Source organism: Pleurodeles waltl, chromosome 11 (assembly GCF_031143425.1).
Source record: "Pleurodeles waltl isolate 20211129_DDA chromosome 11, aPleWal1.hap1.20221129, whole genome shotgun sequence".
NCBI lineage: Eukaryota > Metazoa > Chordata > Amphibia > Caudata > Salamandridae > Pleurodeles > Pleurodeles waltl.
In genome coordinates, this window is record NC_090450.1 from 280,776,418 (window position 1) to 280,794,299 (window position 17,882).

Here is a 17,882-nt window from a genome sequence, read left to right on the forward strand (position 1 = left end):
CGCAAGTCCCAGCGGACGGTGCCTAGGAAGGACAACATGGAGCACAGAGTCAAGCAACCCACAAGTTAGTTCACCCAGCTTGCACAGTACACGAATCGCTATGCATTGAAAGGCTTGTATGAGTGGCAATGCAAGGCCTAGGCCTGTGTGACGCAGTAGCAATTACGCCATGTGGGCCCTTGTAATGCCGGCTGCCTGACCTGAGAAGTGTGACAGTGGGATGTGAGGTCAACACGCTGGCGTGGCACACCGTGGCGGTAGGCGGTCGAAGACCGCTGTGCGAAGGCGCATTGGTTAACATTGCACCCTATGGGTCTCAGGAGCCAATGACGATGTGCGCCGGCGGTCGCGGTACGCACCGCGCCGGTACGCACCGCCGCGGGCGTGACCCCCATTTTCTATCTGCTTAATCACTCGAGACCTGATCATCCACAGGAGAGGACCTATACTGCAAGTGCTGCTGTGACCTCGGTCTGGAAGAGACAATGGCTGCTGCGACTGGGGAAAGGGCCCCTGCCTTCACTTCTGAAGAGTTGGATAAACTTGTGGATGGGGTCCTGCCCCAGTATGCGCTACTCTACGGTCCTCCAGACCAACAGGTAAGTACACTGGGTGCACGTTGAATGGGCTATGCCTGGGTTGTGTATGGTGGATGTAAGATGGTGGGGTGGGGAGCGAATGAGGAGTGCAAGGCACGACAGAGCGTGTGCCACATGGCAGGGTTGGGGAGGGGGGGGCAATCACATCTAACATGCAGAAAAATGTTGAAATTTCCTTTCCCACCCTGTACATGTCAAAAAGGTCAGCACCCATCAGAAAGTCGACATTTGGTGTGCCATCGCCAAGGAAGTCCGGGACCTGGGGGTCTACAACAGACGGGGCACCCACTGCCGAAAGAGGTGGGAGGACATCCGCCGCGGGACCAGGAAGACCGCTGAGTCACTGCTGGGGATGGCCTCCCAACGTAGGAGGGGTGCCAGTCGTACCTTGACCCCCCTGATGTCCCGGATCCTGGCGGTGGCCTACCCCGATTTGGATGGGCGCGTGAGGACATCACAGCAGACACAAGGGGGTGAGTACCAGCACATTCTGCTATCTTTACGCGCAGTGGAGGTGCCTGGGTGGGGGAGGAGGGCTGTGGGTGACATTAGGCCAGGGCGTTCTCTGTAGTGTAGTCCCCTCCTTTAGGCATGGCCCTGTGCCCCCGCCCCCCACCTCTGTAGGGTGCCAAGTACAGCAATCCATGGTCCAGCATCACCCATGTGTGCATTTGTTGTCCATAGACCTGTAGGCCTAGTCACAAATACTGAGTAGTGTACCCCGATTGCGCGGCGTAGTGCTGTAGGCTCCTGTGTCTGTCCTCTCCGACAACGGTGTTGACAATGCATGCACTCAACCTGTCTTTATTTCTCCCCCCACCCTTTTTCTTTATCTTCTTGTGCATGTGTGCATTAGCATCATCAGGCGGAGGAGGATTGGCATCGGAGCACGAGGGAGCTGCAACTCACAAGGCCCCGGTGGGCCATGCTACAGACACCGAGGTCACCAGTGATACGGAGGGCGAGGGGAGCTCCTCAACGGGGACCCGTGGTGACACCAGCAACACTGACACGTCCTCGGAAGGGAGCTCCTTAGCGGTGGCGGCAACATCCGTGCCCCCCGCCTCAACAGGTACAGCCGCCACCCAGCGCACCAGCTCCGCCCTCCCAGCAGCCCCTCAGCCTTCGCTCCGTGCCCGCTCGCCCAAGAAGGCGGGCATCTCCTTCGCCCCAGGCACCTCAGGCCCTGACCCAGTTACCCCTGCTGCCCTCAGTGAGGAGGTCATTGACCTCCTACAGACCATCATTGTTGGGCAGTCTACCCTTTTGAATGCCATCCAGGGGGTAGAGAGGGAGGTGCATCGGAGCAATGCATACCTGGAGGGCATTCATTCGGGTCAGGCTGCCCATCAACGATCGTTCAATGCTCTGGCCTCAGCACTGACGGCAGCCATTGTCCCTGTTTCCAGCCTCCCTCTTCTAACTGCCTCCATCGTCTCCCAGTCTCCTGTTCCTCAGCCTATCCCATCCACACCATCAGACCAGCCTGCACACACCTCAACACCCAAGGGCAGCTCATCCAGACATAAGCACCACAGATCCCACAAGCATTCACCCAAGCAACATCCAGATGCAGCCATGGCAACAGTCACTACCACCTCTGTGTCCCCCTCCTCCTCGTCGCCCTCCACCCTCCCTGTGACGTCTACACTCACACCTGCATGCACACCACCATCAGCCAGTACTTCCATCACCTCCAGACCCTCCAGTACAGTCCGCACACGTGCAGTCACCACCCCCACTGCCATTTACACGTCCCCTGTGTCCTCTCCCACTGTGTCTGTCACCCCCTCTTCCAAAACACACAAACGCAGGCAGCCACCCACGCAACAGCCAACCACCACACGACAGCCTACGTCACAAGCACCTGCACCCATAGACAGCACACCTGACTCTCCTACAACCACATCCTCTCCCTCCACTCCCATACCCACTGCACCTACCCTTCCCATTGCTCCTAAAAAACTTTTCCTCTCCAAAATTGACCTCTTTGCACCACCTGACCCACCCCCTCCATCTGGTAAGAGTCCGAAGAGCCACCAGCCCTGCATCAAGTATGACCATTGTGCACGGGTTTTGGAGTCCACCCTTTCCCAGCACAGATACATCGGCCAGCAGCAAGGGAACAGCCAGCCCCCCCCCCCTGGAAAGAGAACCCGGAAAACCAAGGGCCGCCGTGAGAAGGCTGACACGGCTGCCCCCAAGGAGCAAAGTCGTGGCCCGTCACCTGCCACAACATCAAGGGCAGGCAAGGGCCAGAGAGCCTCATCGAAGGAGGGCAAGGGCAGCAGGGCGGAGAAGTCAGCCAGCAGGGGCGCAGACCAGGAGGGCCCCAAAAGCCCCATCCCGGGTGTGACGGAGGACACCCATGGGCCCAGGACTCCGTCACAGGAGGGTCCAGCAACTGCACGGTCGGAGGGCGACTAAGCAGGGAGTCCTGGCCAGGTCTGGCTCCCTTGATAGACAAGAAAGGCACCGCTGAACAGGGCCCCGCCGAGAAGAAAGGCACGCTGAACAGGGCCCCGCCGAGAAGAAAGGCACCGCTGAACAGGGCCCCGCCGTGAAGAAAGGTACCGCTGAACAGGGCCCCGACGTGAAGACAGGCACCGCTGAACAGGGCCCCGCCGTGAAGACAGGCACCGCTGAACAGGGCCCCGCCGAGAAGACAGGCACCGCTGAACAGGGCCCCGCCGTGAAGACAGGCACCGCTGAACAGGGCCCCGCCGAGAAGAAAGGCACTGCTGAACAGGGCCCCGCCGTGAAGAAAAGCACCGCTGAACAGGGCCCCGCCGTGAAGACAGGCACCGCTGAACAGGGCCCCGCCGTGAAGACAGGCACCGCTGAACAGGGCCCCGCCGAGAAGACAGGCACCGCTGAACAGGGCCCCGCCGTAAAGACAGGCACCGCTGAACAGGGCCCCGCCGAGAAGAAAGGCACCGCTGAACAGGGCCCCGCCGAGAAGAAAGGCACCGCTGAACAGGGCCCCGCCGAGAAGACAGGCACAGCTGAACAGGGCCCCACCGTGAAGAAAGGCACCGCTGAACAGGGCCCCGCCGTGAAGACAGGCACCGCTGAACAGGGCCCCGCCAAGAAGAAAGGCACCGCTGAACAGGGCCCGCCGTGAAGACAGGCACCGCGGAACAGGGCCCCTCCTGTCAAGCAACGCTCCGCTGGGCCCTGCCATCTCAAGCACCGCTCCGCTGGGCCCTTCCTATCAAGCATCGCTCCGCTGGGCCCCGCCGCCTCAAGCATCGCTCCGCTGGGCCCTTCCTGTCAAGCACCGCTCCGCTGGGCCCTTCCTGTCAAGCACCGCTCCGCTTGGCCCTGCCGTTTCAAGCACCGCTCCGCTGGGCCCTTCCTGTCAAGCACCGCTCCGCTGGGCCCTTCCTGTCAAGCACCGCTCCGCTGGTCCCCGCCGTCTCAAGCACCGCTCCGCTGGGCCCTTCCTGTCAAGCACAGCTCCGCTGGGCCCTGCCATCTCAAGCACCGCTCTGCTGGGCCCTTCCTGTCAAGCACCGCTCCGCTGGGCCCTGCCCTGTCAAGCACCGCTCCGCTGGGCCCTTCCTGTCAAGCACCGCTCCGCTCGCCCATTGACAGTGCCGGTTCTGTGTCGAGCTAGTGTTCACGCTGCACTCTGGGCACCCTGCCTCCTCCATGACCAGTGGAGTCTGTAATCCACCTGATGGACTGTGGCTTTGCACTCCCCAGGATGGCACAGTGGGCATGGTGGCCCCTTCGTGGTTCTGGCGTCGTGGACTCCTGTGGCTGAGGTGCCCCCCCTTCCCTTCCCCCTGAGGTGCCTGTAGTTTTGTCATCTGATGCCCCAGCAGTGTTCTCTCCAACGGACTCAGGTCTCCTGTGTGGGCTTTGCCCATGTGTTTGGTAGACATTGGCCCACGGACTGTGGATATTTGACACACTGAGCAGGACTTATTGACTATGTACATAGCTTTCGCACTGTTCATGATTTTTGCTTTGATATTTCATGACGATAATTTTCCATGACTTCAATGAACCTAATTTATACATAAATTTAAATTAATATTTAATTGTGTCTTTGCATTTTTCAGGGGGGTTTGGGGGGTGTCACTCAGTTGTTGCTCTGCATTGGTATGTTGATAGTTGGGGGGTGGGGGCGTATGTGTGTGCCCGTAACCTTTCGTCCTCCCCCCTCCCCTGTGTCGTAGGTGCAGTGCTCACCGTTGTCTTCTGCGCCGGAGTTCGTACTCGTGGTAGATGAGCAGGTAGACAAGAGCTGTTAGGATGTTTAATTCGGGTTCCATGCTGTCCTACGTCCTCGTGGAGTATATAGAGGTGAGCGTTTTCCCGTTCGTAGTCTGTTTCCGCCCTGTTTTTATCGGCGGGGCTCCCGCCCCGGAAAAGGTGGCGGATTGGTGAGTTGTGATACTGTGGGCGGTACATTGTCTGCTGCCTGCCTGTTGGCGGTGACCGCCGCGCTGTTGTCTGTCCCGCCGTGGCGGTCGGAGTGTTAAAGTGGCGGGCTGTGTTGGCTGTTCCCGCCAGGGTCAGAATTCCATTTTTTGGACCGCCAGCCTGTTGGCGGTTTTGTCGCCGCTTTAACACCGACCGCCAGGGTTGGAATGACCCCCAAAGTGCTTGACATCACAAGTGGCATACTAGGAAGTGGCATCACAACCCATTACCTAATAGAAGTGACATCAGAAGAAGTGACATCAGATCTTAAGACCTCAAACATATGATTAGCAGGTCTATCATGAAGACGTTTGAGCACATTACAATATTTAACAAATGAACGTTTGAATTGGGGCCTCAATTTACACATCTACTTTTTAAATCTCTGCTCCAAGAAATTAGCAATAAAGAGATAGTGAGAAATATGGCAGTAAAGCTGTTCTGCCTAATTGATTGCATGGTCTACATTTTAAAATATTTTATAGGATTAAGGCACCTGCTGCATAGATCTTTGTGTGCCAAATAAATTTCAGGAAATAATAATAACGGTAAGATAACTGGAGGTTAACATATTTATACTATGTAATACGCAGATGACTGCTTTTTATTTAATGTAATGTGGTAAGTGGGTTACTGAATTTATAACAGAGTTCCTTTTGATACTTATAATTCATAAATATCTCATCTTAAAGTAGTAGAGAAAGCTGTGAAGGACATGTGACTGCTACATCTTGTAACCCTCGTTGTCTTATGTAACACATCCTGTATATTGATTACACAACAATTAATTGTCAATGTATAATATGTGTGAATGATGTAAAGAGCTCTGAAATCCCCTGCATTGGGATGAGTAGTGCTATAGCACTATAAAAGAAATTAATCAAAATAATGGCATTTATATTTTTCTTTGTGTAAATACTGGGACAGGCCAACACACCTGACATTGTTACAGTGAATGCATATCTCATATACAGGGACTGATTTTTTTTTAAAGCATGTCTCTCTTAAGCACCGGTGAAGTAATACGCTCTGTGTTTTTTCCCTTCATCACATTTAGGTGTGAGGCTCCCCTGTAGCTCCCAGCCAGGATACTCCAACAAAAGGAGTTCTAATAGCCTCTTAATTTTGGCCTCTGTTATGGGGCTAGCTGGAGGTTGATAAGCTCCCCTCCATGCCTGCATGGTGCTGCTCAGAAGAAAAGCAAATAACAAGCATGTGCTGCTGAATGTGTTCCAGTGTCTGAATATTGTACTGGGACAAGTTTAGCATATTTCTGTGGGACCCAACCTCTTGGCCGGGTGGACGCCGTCTGCATTGTGAAAAGAGTTGGTAGACCCCATCTACCTGTGTGTACCCTCAAATTGTGCCCTGCTCAAGATGGCACAGCCATTTGGCTTTCATGAAATGTGTTTGTCCACAAAGGCCTCGATAACTATAAGATGCAAGGGTGCAAGGGAAACTTGGGTTCTTTGTTGACACGCTGTATGGAGTGATTGCTGCTACTTTCCAATTCCCTCACTCCGGTGTGCCAGCATGTGGTGGATCTCTAACACTGGAAGTTGCAGTCGAAGGATAGCTATCATAGCGCAATGCTGTTTAGCTTTCACCATCTTTCCCTGCCCATCTTTATAATCATTGGTATCCCAATGTTTTAAGTCTCCATTGTGTCTTTGTACACAAAATGATGACTCAGATATGTTTAAACTAGGAGCTAATTTGTGCAAGGTGAAGAGGAATGCCATTAATTCTCCAATTTGTGTGGTTGAATTACCTAAGATCTTTACATTTATATGTTTGATGTCCAAACACTCAGACCTCCTATAAACATCCACACAAGTTACTTTATACTGCTGTTTGTGCTTGTTTCATCACCCTCATCATTCAATTGAGACAACACTGCTGCTATTCCTAATTTAAACGTGCCTGTCTGTGATATAAAAGGGCTGTGGTAGCCAGGGGATTGTAGAATAGCTTTAGAGAAGATAACAGCATTTAGTTGCTCAAAGACCCCTTCAGCTTTCTGGATCATTCTCCTGATTTGATGGAGAGATTCATTCTTTAGCAGGTATATAAAAGGATTTGGTATCTGGGAAAACTGAAGAACAAAACTTCTGTAAAAGCATACAAATCCCAAGAAGGCTTAGAGATCTTTCTTTGTCTTGGGTAAAGGGATTTTCAAGGCAGTAACATTTTCTTCTTTTGGATTTATTTCTCTTTTGTGTAGTAAGTATCCTAACTCTCTCACTTTGTTTCATGGCTAATTTGCTCATAAGGGGAGTGGTATGAAAACTGGCTTGTTTTAATGAAGTAAAACCTACTAAATGTTTTGTCTTCTTTCCATTTCTTATTATAGATAACAGTGCCATCTAGATATGCCCAGGCATATTGTTGATATTTGAGTCATCAATATTTGAAAAGTTGCCTTGGCCCCATTGAAACCAAAGTGTATGACGGTGAACTTGTATAACCCCTTAGGGGTATAAAATGCTGTATTTTCTCTAGCTGGGGCTTTCAATCGGATCTGCCAATAGCCCTTGCTCAATTGTAGTGCAGTGATATGTTTGGCTTCCTTTCTAATAATGTAGTAATACAGGGCAAAAGAAAAGCATCAAATTTCGGCATTTGACTAGCTTTCCAGAAATCACTGCCAAACCGAATGGCTCCATCTGGTTTCAGAGCTAGCTCATCAGGGAGGCTCCAGTTACTGTCGGATGGTTTGATAACCCCTAGGTTTCACATCTTTTCTATCTCTTTCTCAATGGCTTTTTGCGTGCCTTTGAGAAGTTGTTATAGTTTTTGTTTGACAAGCTCCCTTGACTATATGGATATAATATTTAGATACACCATGGTTCTTTAGAAAAAAATTGTTTTGAAGTGCTTTTAACACAAAACATGTATTTGTTTTCTGTGGGTTTAAGAGTTGAGCAAATAATTAACTCCATTTGTGGTCCTTCCAACTTTCTATCACTGCTCTTTTTGTTTGTCCCTCTTTTCTGTCTAACCTTTTGCATTTCTTCTTTCCAGTAGATGATTGGACGGCATGAATGGGTAATCAGCTTTGTGGGACCCATGCTTCTTTCAGAGGTACGTTCTCAACACACAGGCCTGAAGGTATTACCTGTAAATATTTTAGGAAATCTTGTGTTTTTAATGTAGAATACCACTAAAATTGTACACCAATACTGGCCTATTACACCCAACGTGTGTGCAAAGTACATGAGCTGGGTATGTTTGCTTTAGTTGCAGACTCCAAAGATAGTAGTGTGTTACCACAATTAGAGGCCAATTTAGACTTTGGCTGGCAGAATGCATGTTTCCCACAGTGGCACAGGTTGCTACCATGGCAGACTACTGCCTACCATATACTGTATAGTTAGGGTCTCCAATCCAGCAATTATATCTGTGCCTTCACAGTAAACACAGTCAATATTTGTTTGGAGCATGGGAGCGTCTTTCTGGAGGCTGCACACCAAACACTTTTGTTTTTCAAAAGCAGACTCCCAAAGTGGGAGATTGTTATTGAAAAACAAAAAACTAAAGACCAACCCAACAACATGGACTTTTTTAATGAAGGTGAGGATAATTTTTCCTTTCGTTTCTGACTGGTACGAGCAGGTTTTTCCTAGTGGTGATGGACAGAAAAAAATCAGAATGGCTGCTCTAAATAAGTTGGGTGGTATTATGGTTTTACTCTTACAGGCACTACTTCATCGACAGAACCAGCTTGGATACCACTATTGAAACATGACAGTCTGCCTGATTCTAAGTAGATTGGGCAGACCGAGGGTTTGACTGATTGGGCACTCCATCACATGAAATCAGGCTTTAATTTCTTTCTTTGGGCTGAGTGTTATTCTTTGATAATTACAAATTATTTGGCTGTAAGTATTTCATGAACTGGGGCAAATCACTGTACAGTTATGTAGGTTTGATTTATATGGAATATGTATGGTTTGTTCATTATCATAAATGATATGTGTATATCCAGTTGACTTGATACTATTATGGCTACTAAACCGAGTGTGTTATCTTGTGTATATAAATGTGCTGCGGGAAATCTGTTCATTTTATCGGGCTCTGAGTACGTGCATACGTTCCTGCTGCTATTCGCTTGTGGAAAATGTAGGTGAAATCAATTGATATAAAGGTCTTACACTCTCAGCCTAATGTGGCAGAAGTGTTGGGCTAAAGTTCAGGAATCCTTCTAATGCTTGTAATTGACTAAGGGAATTTGGAGGCAGAAGCACCCCACATTTGTCTAAGAACTCAGGTGTGAGTCATTTTCCACCACCGATTCATAACCTAAGAATATTACATTAAAAACATATTTTGGAATTCCTGACATTCACTTGCAACTTTCTTTAGTAAGCATGGTAACTACTCTGTCCATATGTTGTAAATGTTCTTCTAATCATCATCTGTAATCATCATCTGTAATGTATGTGTGATTGACGTGAGAAACTCCATGTAAGTCGCATTGCAGTCATTTTATTATTATTTCAAAGGATACTCCAAGGCTGTTTTATACCCCTAGGAAAAGTATAAAACTAGATTGTATTCTTCCTAATGTTAATGAGCTTAAATAGCATGATTCTGGTGCCAAACGTTGTGCAAAAACTCATTTGCTACATCCAAACAGTTTTCTTTTCTTTTTGTATGTTAGCTGCACAGACGCGACTTGTGGTGCGCAAAAGGGGTGGGGTGGCATGCGGGAGTGGGGGAATAAAAATTAAATTATTTAAAAAAAATAAACACCTCCATTGCCGCACTGCTCCATCCGCTTCTCTGCTGCAGGCACAGGCTTCCAGCCTGCCCTGCGGCCAATCCTGAGACTGCTAAGAGCAGAGTTAGAATTGGTTGGGAGCACCCAGCCAGGGCGCTCCCAGACAGACTGAGCCTGTGCATGCTCTCTCCAGCCCGGCAACTGTGTTGTTGGTCTGGAGAGAGCCTACTGCGCATGTGTGTTGGTCAGCCTGAGATGGTAGGCCAAACACACATACGCACTGAGGGGGAGTGCTGTGCACTTACGCTCAGTGCTCGTCACAGCCTGTGGCTCCACCCCTTTTACTAAAAAACGATAATAAACGTAGTTTATTTTTGTTCTTTAGTAAAAGCTTTGCAGCTGCAGCTGCTGACAGCCAGGTAATGCTCCTCCACCCTAATGGAGGTGCCCCACCGTAGCTTCTTCATTAATAAAGTGCTTTGTTCATGTGCATATGTTCAGCGATGTCATTTCAGATTGTTACATCCTAATAAAGTTCACCCATGGCATGTAGGCAGAGTTGTTCATCATTGATGTGCACAAACCACAAATTCCGGATAGTGTAATCCACCTACAATTTGTTCAAAGTATTTTTGCCTTGTACTACTCACTTCTTAGCATACTGGTCATTAAGCGGCTGAGATACTAGGGAAAAATGCTACCATTATAACTTCCTCTCCTCCTTTATATCTTGTGGCAACCACTGTTCTTTAGCTACTATTATGTCACAAGAATCAGTTGTGAGTTCAGAAGTTCCTTGAGACTATTTATTCAATAACACCTTCAATCTGTTCTCAAACTTTAGATCCTTTCAGTGTTTCTTGACATAATCAGTCTCCTCCACAATGAGGTGGGGTTTGAGTTTCTAGCGGGATATATTTATTTCTGCTCCACTGCCTAGTACAGCCACCATCCACGTTCCATGCTTCCAGAGAACTCTCTTTTTTGTGAGGTATTTCCTTTCTGCAACTATCCATTTCTTCTGAAAAGGTTGCTTTAATGATATCAAACATCAATTGCCCCTTCTCACCTGTTGATAGACTTGTCCCTTGGCAGGTCCTGTGGAAGAACGGTCCTCTTTGCTTGATTCCACCTTCGTATCTACATGATCCTGCAAAGAATAACCTGTTACATCAAAGTTTCATTCCTGAATCTACACAAATGAAGTCCCATGTACGTCATGTATCTGTTTCAATACTTCTGGCATACCCCAGCCATGTGTAATCATGTATAGGACAGCAAATATACTTCCCCATGACTGACACTGCTCTACATTTGATACCATACTCATTGATAACTACAAATGTAATATTTGGTGCTTATCCAGTGCAGTATGATGAGGAAATCTGCTTCTAATTGATTGGTTCTCTGCTAACCAAAGCAGTATTTCATTACGTTTAGTGGAGAAAAGCTCCATTATAGCATTTGTGTATAAATAGCTGCAGGCTGTGCCTATGGAGATGTTTATGCAGAGTCTATTTTTTCAGTGTTGTAGTATGTACTTTCTCAAATTTTTCTATTTGTTTAGGATCTAAGTGAGCATCTCTCAAGTTTCTGTTGTAGGGAGGTCTCTTTCTACATGTAGTGCTTATGTAGCAAGCACTGACCAAGTCTGTACTGGCATTGTGGGTGGATCTAAACGTACCCTTTGTATTAAATGTGTGAGCTTTCCCCTGAATAGTTTGTGTTCAACTTACGTTATAGACATACCAGTACGGAAGTTGATCATATTCGGATAGAGGGTCAATCTTGACATACTTTGTGAATATCCTTGCTGCATCCACAGACTCTAAATCAACCCAGGAGTATAATAACTCTGTAGTATTTAGTGGGGCTGCTCTGCCCACTGTCACTACTTCTCCCCCATCTAATGAAATCCCCTAGCCATCAAATGGGAAGTAAGGGCTGGGCAAACATTATCGGGTATTTACAACCACCTCTAGTTTAACCTCCTCTAATTCTTAAGTTATTTCACACAAAGGGCCTCTTTTATTAATCTGCCACATCTAGAAATGACCTCCAAGCTGGTGGCCATTTCTGTAGCATTGACAGGAACCACCGTCACAGTGATTGCAGTGTTGAAGTAAGCCTCAGCAAGGCCTACTAGTGCAAGGGGTTCGCTCTTCTCTGCACAAAGTCCTCAGACCATATAGGAAGAAGTTGGCACAGAAACTGAAATAAAAGACAAAGTTTATTATACCTCATGAGGTGGTACTACAGTTCAAACAGCACCCTTTGTAATGTTTGAAGTAGCACACTGAACTAAGAGAGCATGGTCCTTTTATACCCACGCAGGGGCTAAAAGAAGGTGGTACAATTATAGAAGTAAGACTTATATACATATAAGGTCATATGGAAATGCACAGTCGACAGGCAAGAGGGGCTAACAGTTTTCAAGGACTAGTAGACACATTACTGTCGGTTACTAATTACTAACAGCTGCAGACCTTACTGGGCATGTGCAAAGTGGGAGATGCTAAATATAACTTGTCACTAGACAGATTTTCAAGAGTAGTTAACAGGAAGGTAGGACAGAGCACATGGCGAGCACATGGCAACATGTGGCAGAGAAAATGGATGCCATGAAGACAAATGGATTCCGCGAAATGTTCACAATAGTTGCTAAATACAAGATGTCTTCTGCTAATGCTTAATCTAATCGCTACTAAATTACAACAGACGACCCTTTCAGCATTAGGTGAAGACATTCGTCTTTCTGGGATAATCTAAATATTCATCTTGTATATTTATGCTCATCACATCAGCTATTTCCTTATCGAACATGTGTTGTGTTTTCATTTCTGTAATATTTCTTTTGGTAGGCATACAAGCAGTAATACACATGGAGCAGAACATTGGACCACACTGAATACAGCATGTGAAAAATATTGCAATCATTACACACAGGATAGTCAGTAGTTTCCAGCCCCAAGCGGAAACATGAGCCCAAAACCATCCAGAAAAAGTCCAAGAACCAGTCTCTGTGTGGATTTCTGCAGCAATTTTATGCAATTTAGATATTGCATAATATACTGAAGGTGAGTGATCTGGAATGAAAACGCAGCAACTACTACCGATGATGCGACATGCACCACCTCGATCATCTAATATCACATCTAGTATCATACGATTTCGGAGCGCTACAATCCTTGCAATTTGGAGCTCCTCGGTAATATTCCCAAGTGCCAGAGCTACCTGATTGGTAACAGCTTCCACAACCCTAGTCAATCGTCTCACTTTCCTACTGTTTAACGCAGCACTCACAAAGGAGAACAACCCTAAATTAAAATCAACATATTGTTGCAGGCTAGTGTCCGTTTGGTCTACCTCATTTGTACTTATTGTCCTTTTATATCTATTTTTAATGATGTCATTGAACAGTTTAAAATCTCGGTGATATGATGCAGGTGCCATAAACACAGGGGGTAATAGAAAAGATACATAACACACACCTGACCACCCAACAGGTAGTTGGTAATATCCATAGATACCACAAACAAAATATGTATTATGTGAATCTGTAAAACTACTATTATTTACACCCTCAATAGTTAAAATCAAGGTACAATCGCTTATCCCCACTGGAATTCGCCCAATGCTACGTATACATAAATCTGCTTTAGTTTTTGTAACAGAAATCACAAATTGTTCTTTCTTGTCAGAGTCTCTTATATTTGTGAAGACATATGGGAGGTCATTCTGACCTCGGCAGTAAAAGGGCCTTACCGCCGGTCAGAACTCCGCCATACTACCGCCGCGGCCGCGGTAAACCGCCACGGTCATTCTGACCACCAACTGTGAATCCGCCAAAAACCCGACATCCAAGGAAGGCCGCCTCATCAGCGGGCCGCGGAAAACTGGAGATGACCAAACCTCCACAGCCACGCCAACACAAACACGCCCATGCCATTCTGACCCACGAATCCACGCGGCGGTCTTTCAACCGCGGTATTCCATTGGCGGTACACACCGCCGCGCTCAAAATACACACACAGCTCCAAAACACAGCCACATTGGACAATTTGATATACACACACCTGACACACATACAAACAACACTCCCACATATCCATTCAACTATAAAACACACACCCACATCACCCACAAACCCCTACGACCGAAGATCAGAGATGAAGGAGAGAGAGACACATCACAGAATAGAGAGCTACATCACACAGAGGCACACTACACCATCACACACACCACATAGAAGCACAAAGCACCACACACCAACACACTCTTCACCATATACACCACCCCACACCTCATCCACACCACCCCATGGCACCCCAAAGGCACCCACGCTTTTCGGACCAAGAACTCCGGGTCATGGTGGAGGAAATCATAAGAGTCGAACCCCAGCTCTTCGGCTCACAGGTGCAGCACACCACTATAGCCAGGAAGGCGGAGCTATGGCAGCGGATCGTGGACAGGGTAAACGCGGTGGGACAGCATCCCAGAAATCGAGACGACATCCGCAAACGCTGGAACGACTTACGGGGAAAGGTGCGGTTGATGGTCTCGCAACACAACATCGCAGTGCAGAAGACTGGCGGGGGACCCCCACCCACTCCACCCGAATTCACAGCATGGGAGCAAGAGGTACTAAACATCCTGCATCCTGATGGCCTCGCTGGAGTACACGGAGGAATGGACTCTGGTAAGTACAATCTCAACTACTTCACCCCCCCCCAGCATGCTAACCCCCACCACCACCCTCACCCCCAACCCCCCATCACACATCCTCCCTGAGAATGTCTCTCCAGCACAACCCACCCAACACCAACCCCTGCATGCCACCACAAACTATGGACACCCATCACCTAAGCATGACCACTGCACATACCCCCCCCCCCCCCAAACACCCCCACAACACCTCCCCCAAGGGAATGACAGCACTGGGGGACAAGGGCACCCATAAATCGCACACAATAGCACACACAGAAACAATAACCATACTCTCTTACCCCATGCAGGACCCGAACGCCAACACACCGGCCAGGAGGGTCCAGAAATGTCCATCCCCCCCCCCCCGGAAGAGGCCCCCAGTGATGACAGCAGCTCTGTCGACCTGGAACCTGATGACCAGCCCGGACCATCGGGGACCTCTGGACAGTCGGTTCCCCACACACAGGCCACAGCAGACCCAACCCCCTCTGGGAACAACAGCACAGCTCCCACCCAGCGGGCCCATGCCTCTGTCTCTAGGACAGGTCAATCAGCGGTGTGTCTGCCACTACAGGGCACCCAGGCTAACCCACCACCCCAACAACAACAGGGACCTGGGGGCAGTGGTAGTGGGCACACCGTCAGGGGACAGAGGCCGGGGGAAACAGGGCAACTCGGAGGGCTGCTGTGCGACAGGGGGGGGAGGAGAGGCCCAGGGAACCGACTCTCCAAGAGGCCCTCACCACCATCATGGCAGCCTACCACCACTCCCAAGAGACGATGGCGACGGTACTGGCCAGGTTCCAGGAGATCCAGGCACAGCAGGAGGAACGCTACATGGGGTTCACCAATCATCTCACCAACATCTCTACCGCTATGGGGAGCATAGTCCAGGCCCTCAACCGGATAGAAGACACGTTGCGGGACCATGTGCCACCACACAGGGCCCCTGTCACTAGCCCGGACCAGGAACAGCCTACCACCTCCGCCGGCGCTAGTGGACAGGAGGCTCCACCACAACGACAGGCCACCAGAACCCCACCTCCTGCTGAAGAACAACCACCCCGCAAGAGGAGCCTGAGATCCAAAAAAAAGACAGAGTAGGATGTCAAGACCCCCGCCAGCATGAGATACCCCCTGAAGTCATCCCACTGTCCCACATTGCCACCCTGTCCAACCTTGAACTGCCCCTGCTCCATCCTTCCACAGGCATATGGACAATGCACCTGTGAGACTGAGAACTGGACTCTGCCATGGACATTACTCCACCCCCACCCATCACCGTGTTAATATCATGTACCATTATCTAGCACCAAAAATAAATCACTCAATGCACTGAAATCATGCTGGAGTCCGGCTGTATTATTTACAAATGTATAACCCATTACCGTTCAATTATGTTCTGTTAACTTTGTGCTGAACACATACCGAGATCAATAAGCATTAGTCCATGGGCTAACCAAGCAGAAGTCACGCAGTGGGCCATACAGCACTGAAAAGGGAAGGGAAAATAAAACATCAGTTTAAAAGAACTGGGGGGTCATAGACAAAGTTGAGAAGCTGGAGGCTTTCAGGAAAAGTAAAATGGCGTGTGTGATTCTTACCTGTGTGCTACTGAAAATACTGTTGGATAACTCTGTCCCTGTTGTCTGTGTCGTCCTCTGAGTCTTCCTCCTCTTCACTCTCCACAGGCTCCACAGCTGCTTCAACACCACCATCTGGACCATCCTCCTGCAGGAAAGGCACCTGACGTCGCAATGCCAGATTGTGAAGCATACAGCAGGCCACGATGATCTGGCACACCTTCTTTGGTGAGTACATCAGGGATCCCCCTGTCATATGCAGGCACCTAAACCTGGCCTTCAGAAGGCCAAAGGTCCTTTCTATGATCCTCCTAGTTCGCCCATGGGCCTCATTGTACCGTTCCTCAGCCCTGGTCCGGGGATTCCTCACTGGGGTCAATAGCCAAGGCAGGTTGGGGTAACCAGAGTCACCTATTAGCCACACACGTTGTCTCTGTAGCTGTTCCATCACATAAGGGATGCTGCTATTACGCATCACATACGCGTCATGCACTGAACCAGGGAACATGGCATTCACATGGGAGGTGTACTGGTCAGCCAAACAGACCACCTGGACGTTCATAGAATGGTAACTTTTCCTGTTTCTGTACACCTGTTCATCGTCTTTTGGGGGTACTAAAGCCACATGGGTCCCATCAATGGCACCAATTATGTTGGGAATATGTCCAAGGGCATAAAAATCACCCTTCACAGTGGGCAAATCAACCTCCTCAGGGAATATAATGTAACTCCGCATGTGTTTCGTCAGGGCAGACAACACTCTAGACAGAACTTTTGAAAACATTGGCTGAGACATTCCAGATGACATGGCCACTGTTGTCTGGAATGAGCCACTTGCAAGAAAATGGAGGACTGACAGCACCTGCACCAGAGGGGAAATTCCTGTGGGTTGGCGGATGGGGGACATCAGGGCTGGCTCCAGCTGGGCACACAGTTCATGGATAGTGGCACGGTCAAGTCGGTATCGTAGTATGATGTGGCGTTCTTCCATTGTCGACAGGTCCACCAGCGGTCGGTACACGCGAGGATTCATCCTTCTCCTCGCAAGTCCCAGCAGACGGTGCCTAGGAATGACAACATGGAGCACAGAGTCAAGCTAATCACTGGTACGTTCACCACAGCTTGCATAGCACACGGTTATCTATGTATTGAAAGGCGTGTATGTGTGGCAATGCAAGGCCTAGGCCTGTGTGTCGCAGTAGAAATTATGCCATGTGGGCCCTTGAAATGGCGGCTGCCTGACCTGTGAAGTGGGACAATGGGATGTGAGGTCACTGCGCTGGCGGAGCACACCGTGGCGGTAGGCGGTCGAAGACCGCTATACGGAGCCGCATTGGATAACATTGAAGCCTATGGGTTTCAGGAGCCAATGACGATGTGCGCCGGCAGTCGCGGTACGCACCGCCGCGGTACGCCCCGCCGCGGGCGTGACCGCCATTTTATATCTGCTTAATCACTCGAGACCTGATCATCCACAGGAGAGGACCTATACTGCAAGTGCTGCTGTGAACTCGGTCTGGAAGAGACAATGGCTGCTGCGACTGGGGAAAGGGCCCCTGCCTTCACGTCTGAAGAGTTGGAGAAGCTCGTGGATGGGGTCCTCCCCCAGTATGCGTTACTCTACGGTCCTCCAGACCAACAGGTGAGTACACCGGGTGCACATGGAATGGGCGATGCCTGTGTGGAGTGTGGTGGATGTAAGTTGGTGGGGGGGGGGGGGCGAATGAGGAGTGCAACGCACAACAGATGAGAGCATGTGCTATATTGCAAGGTTGGGGAGGGGGGGCCAATCACATCTAACATGCAGTAAGTTGATTAATGTTTACTTCCCACCCT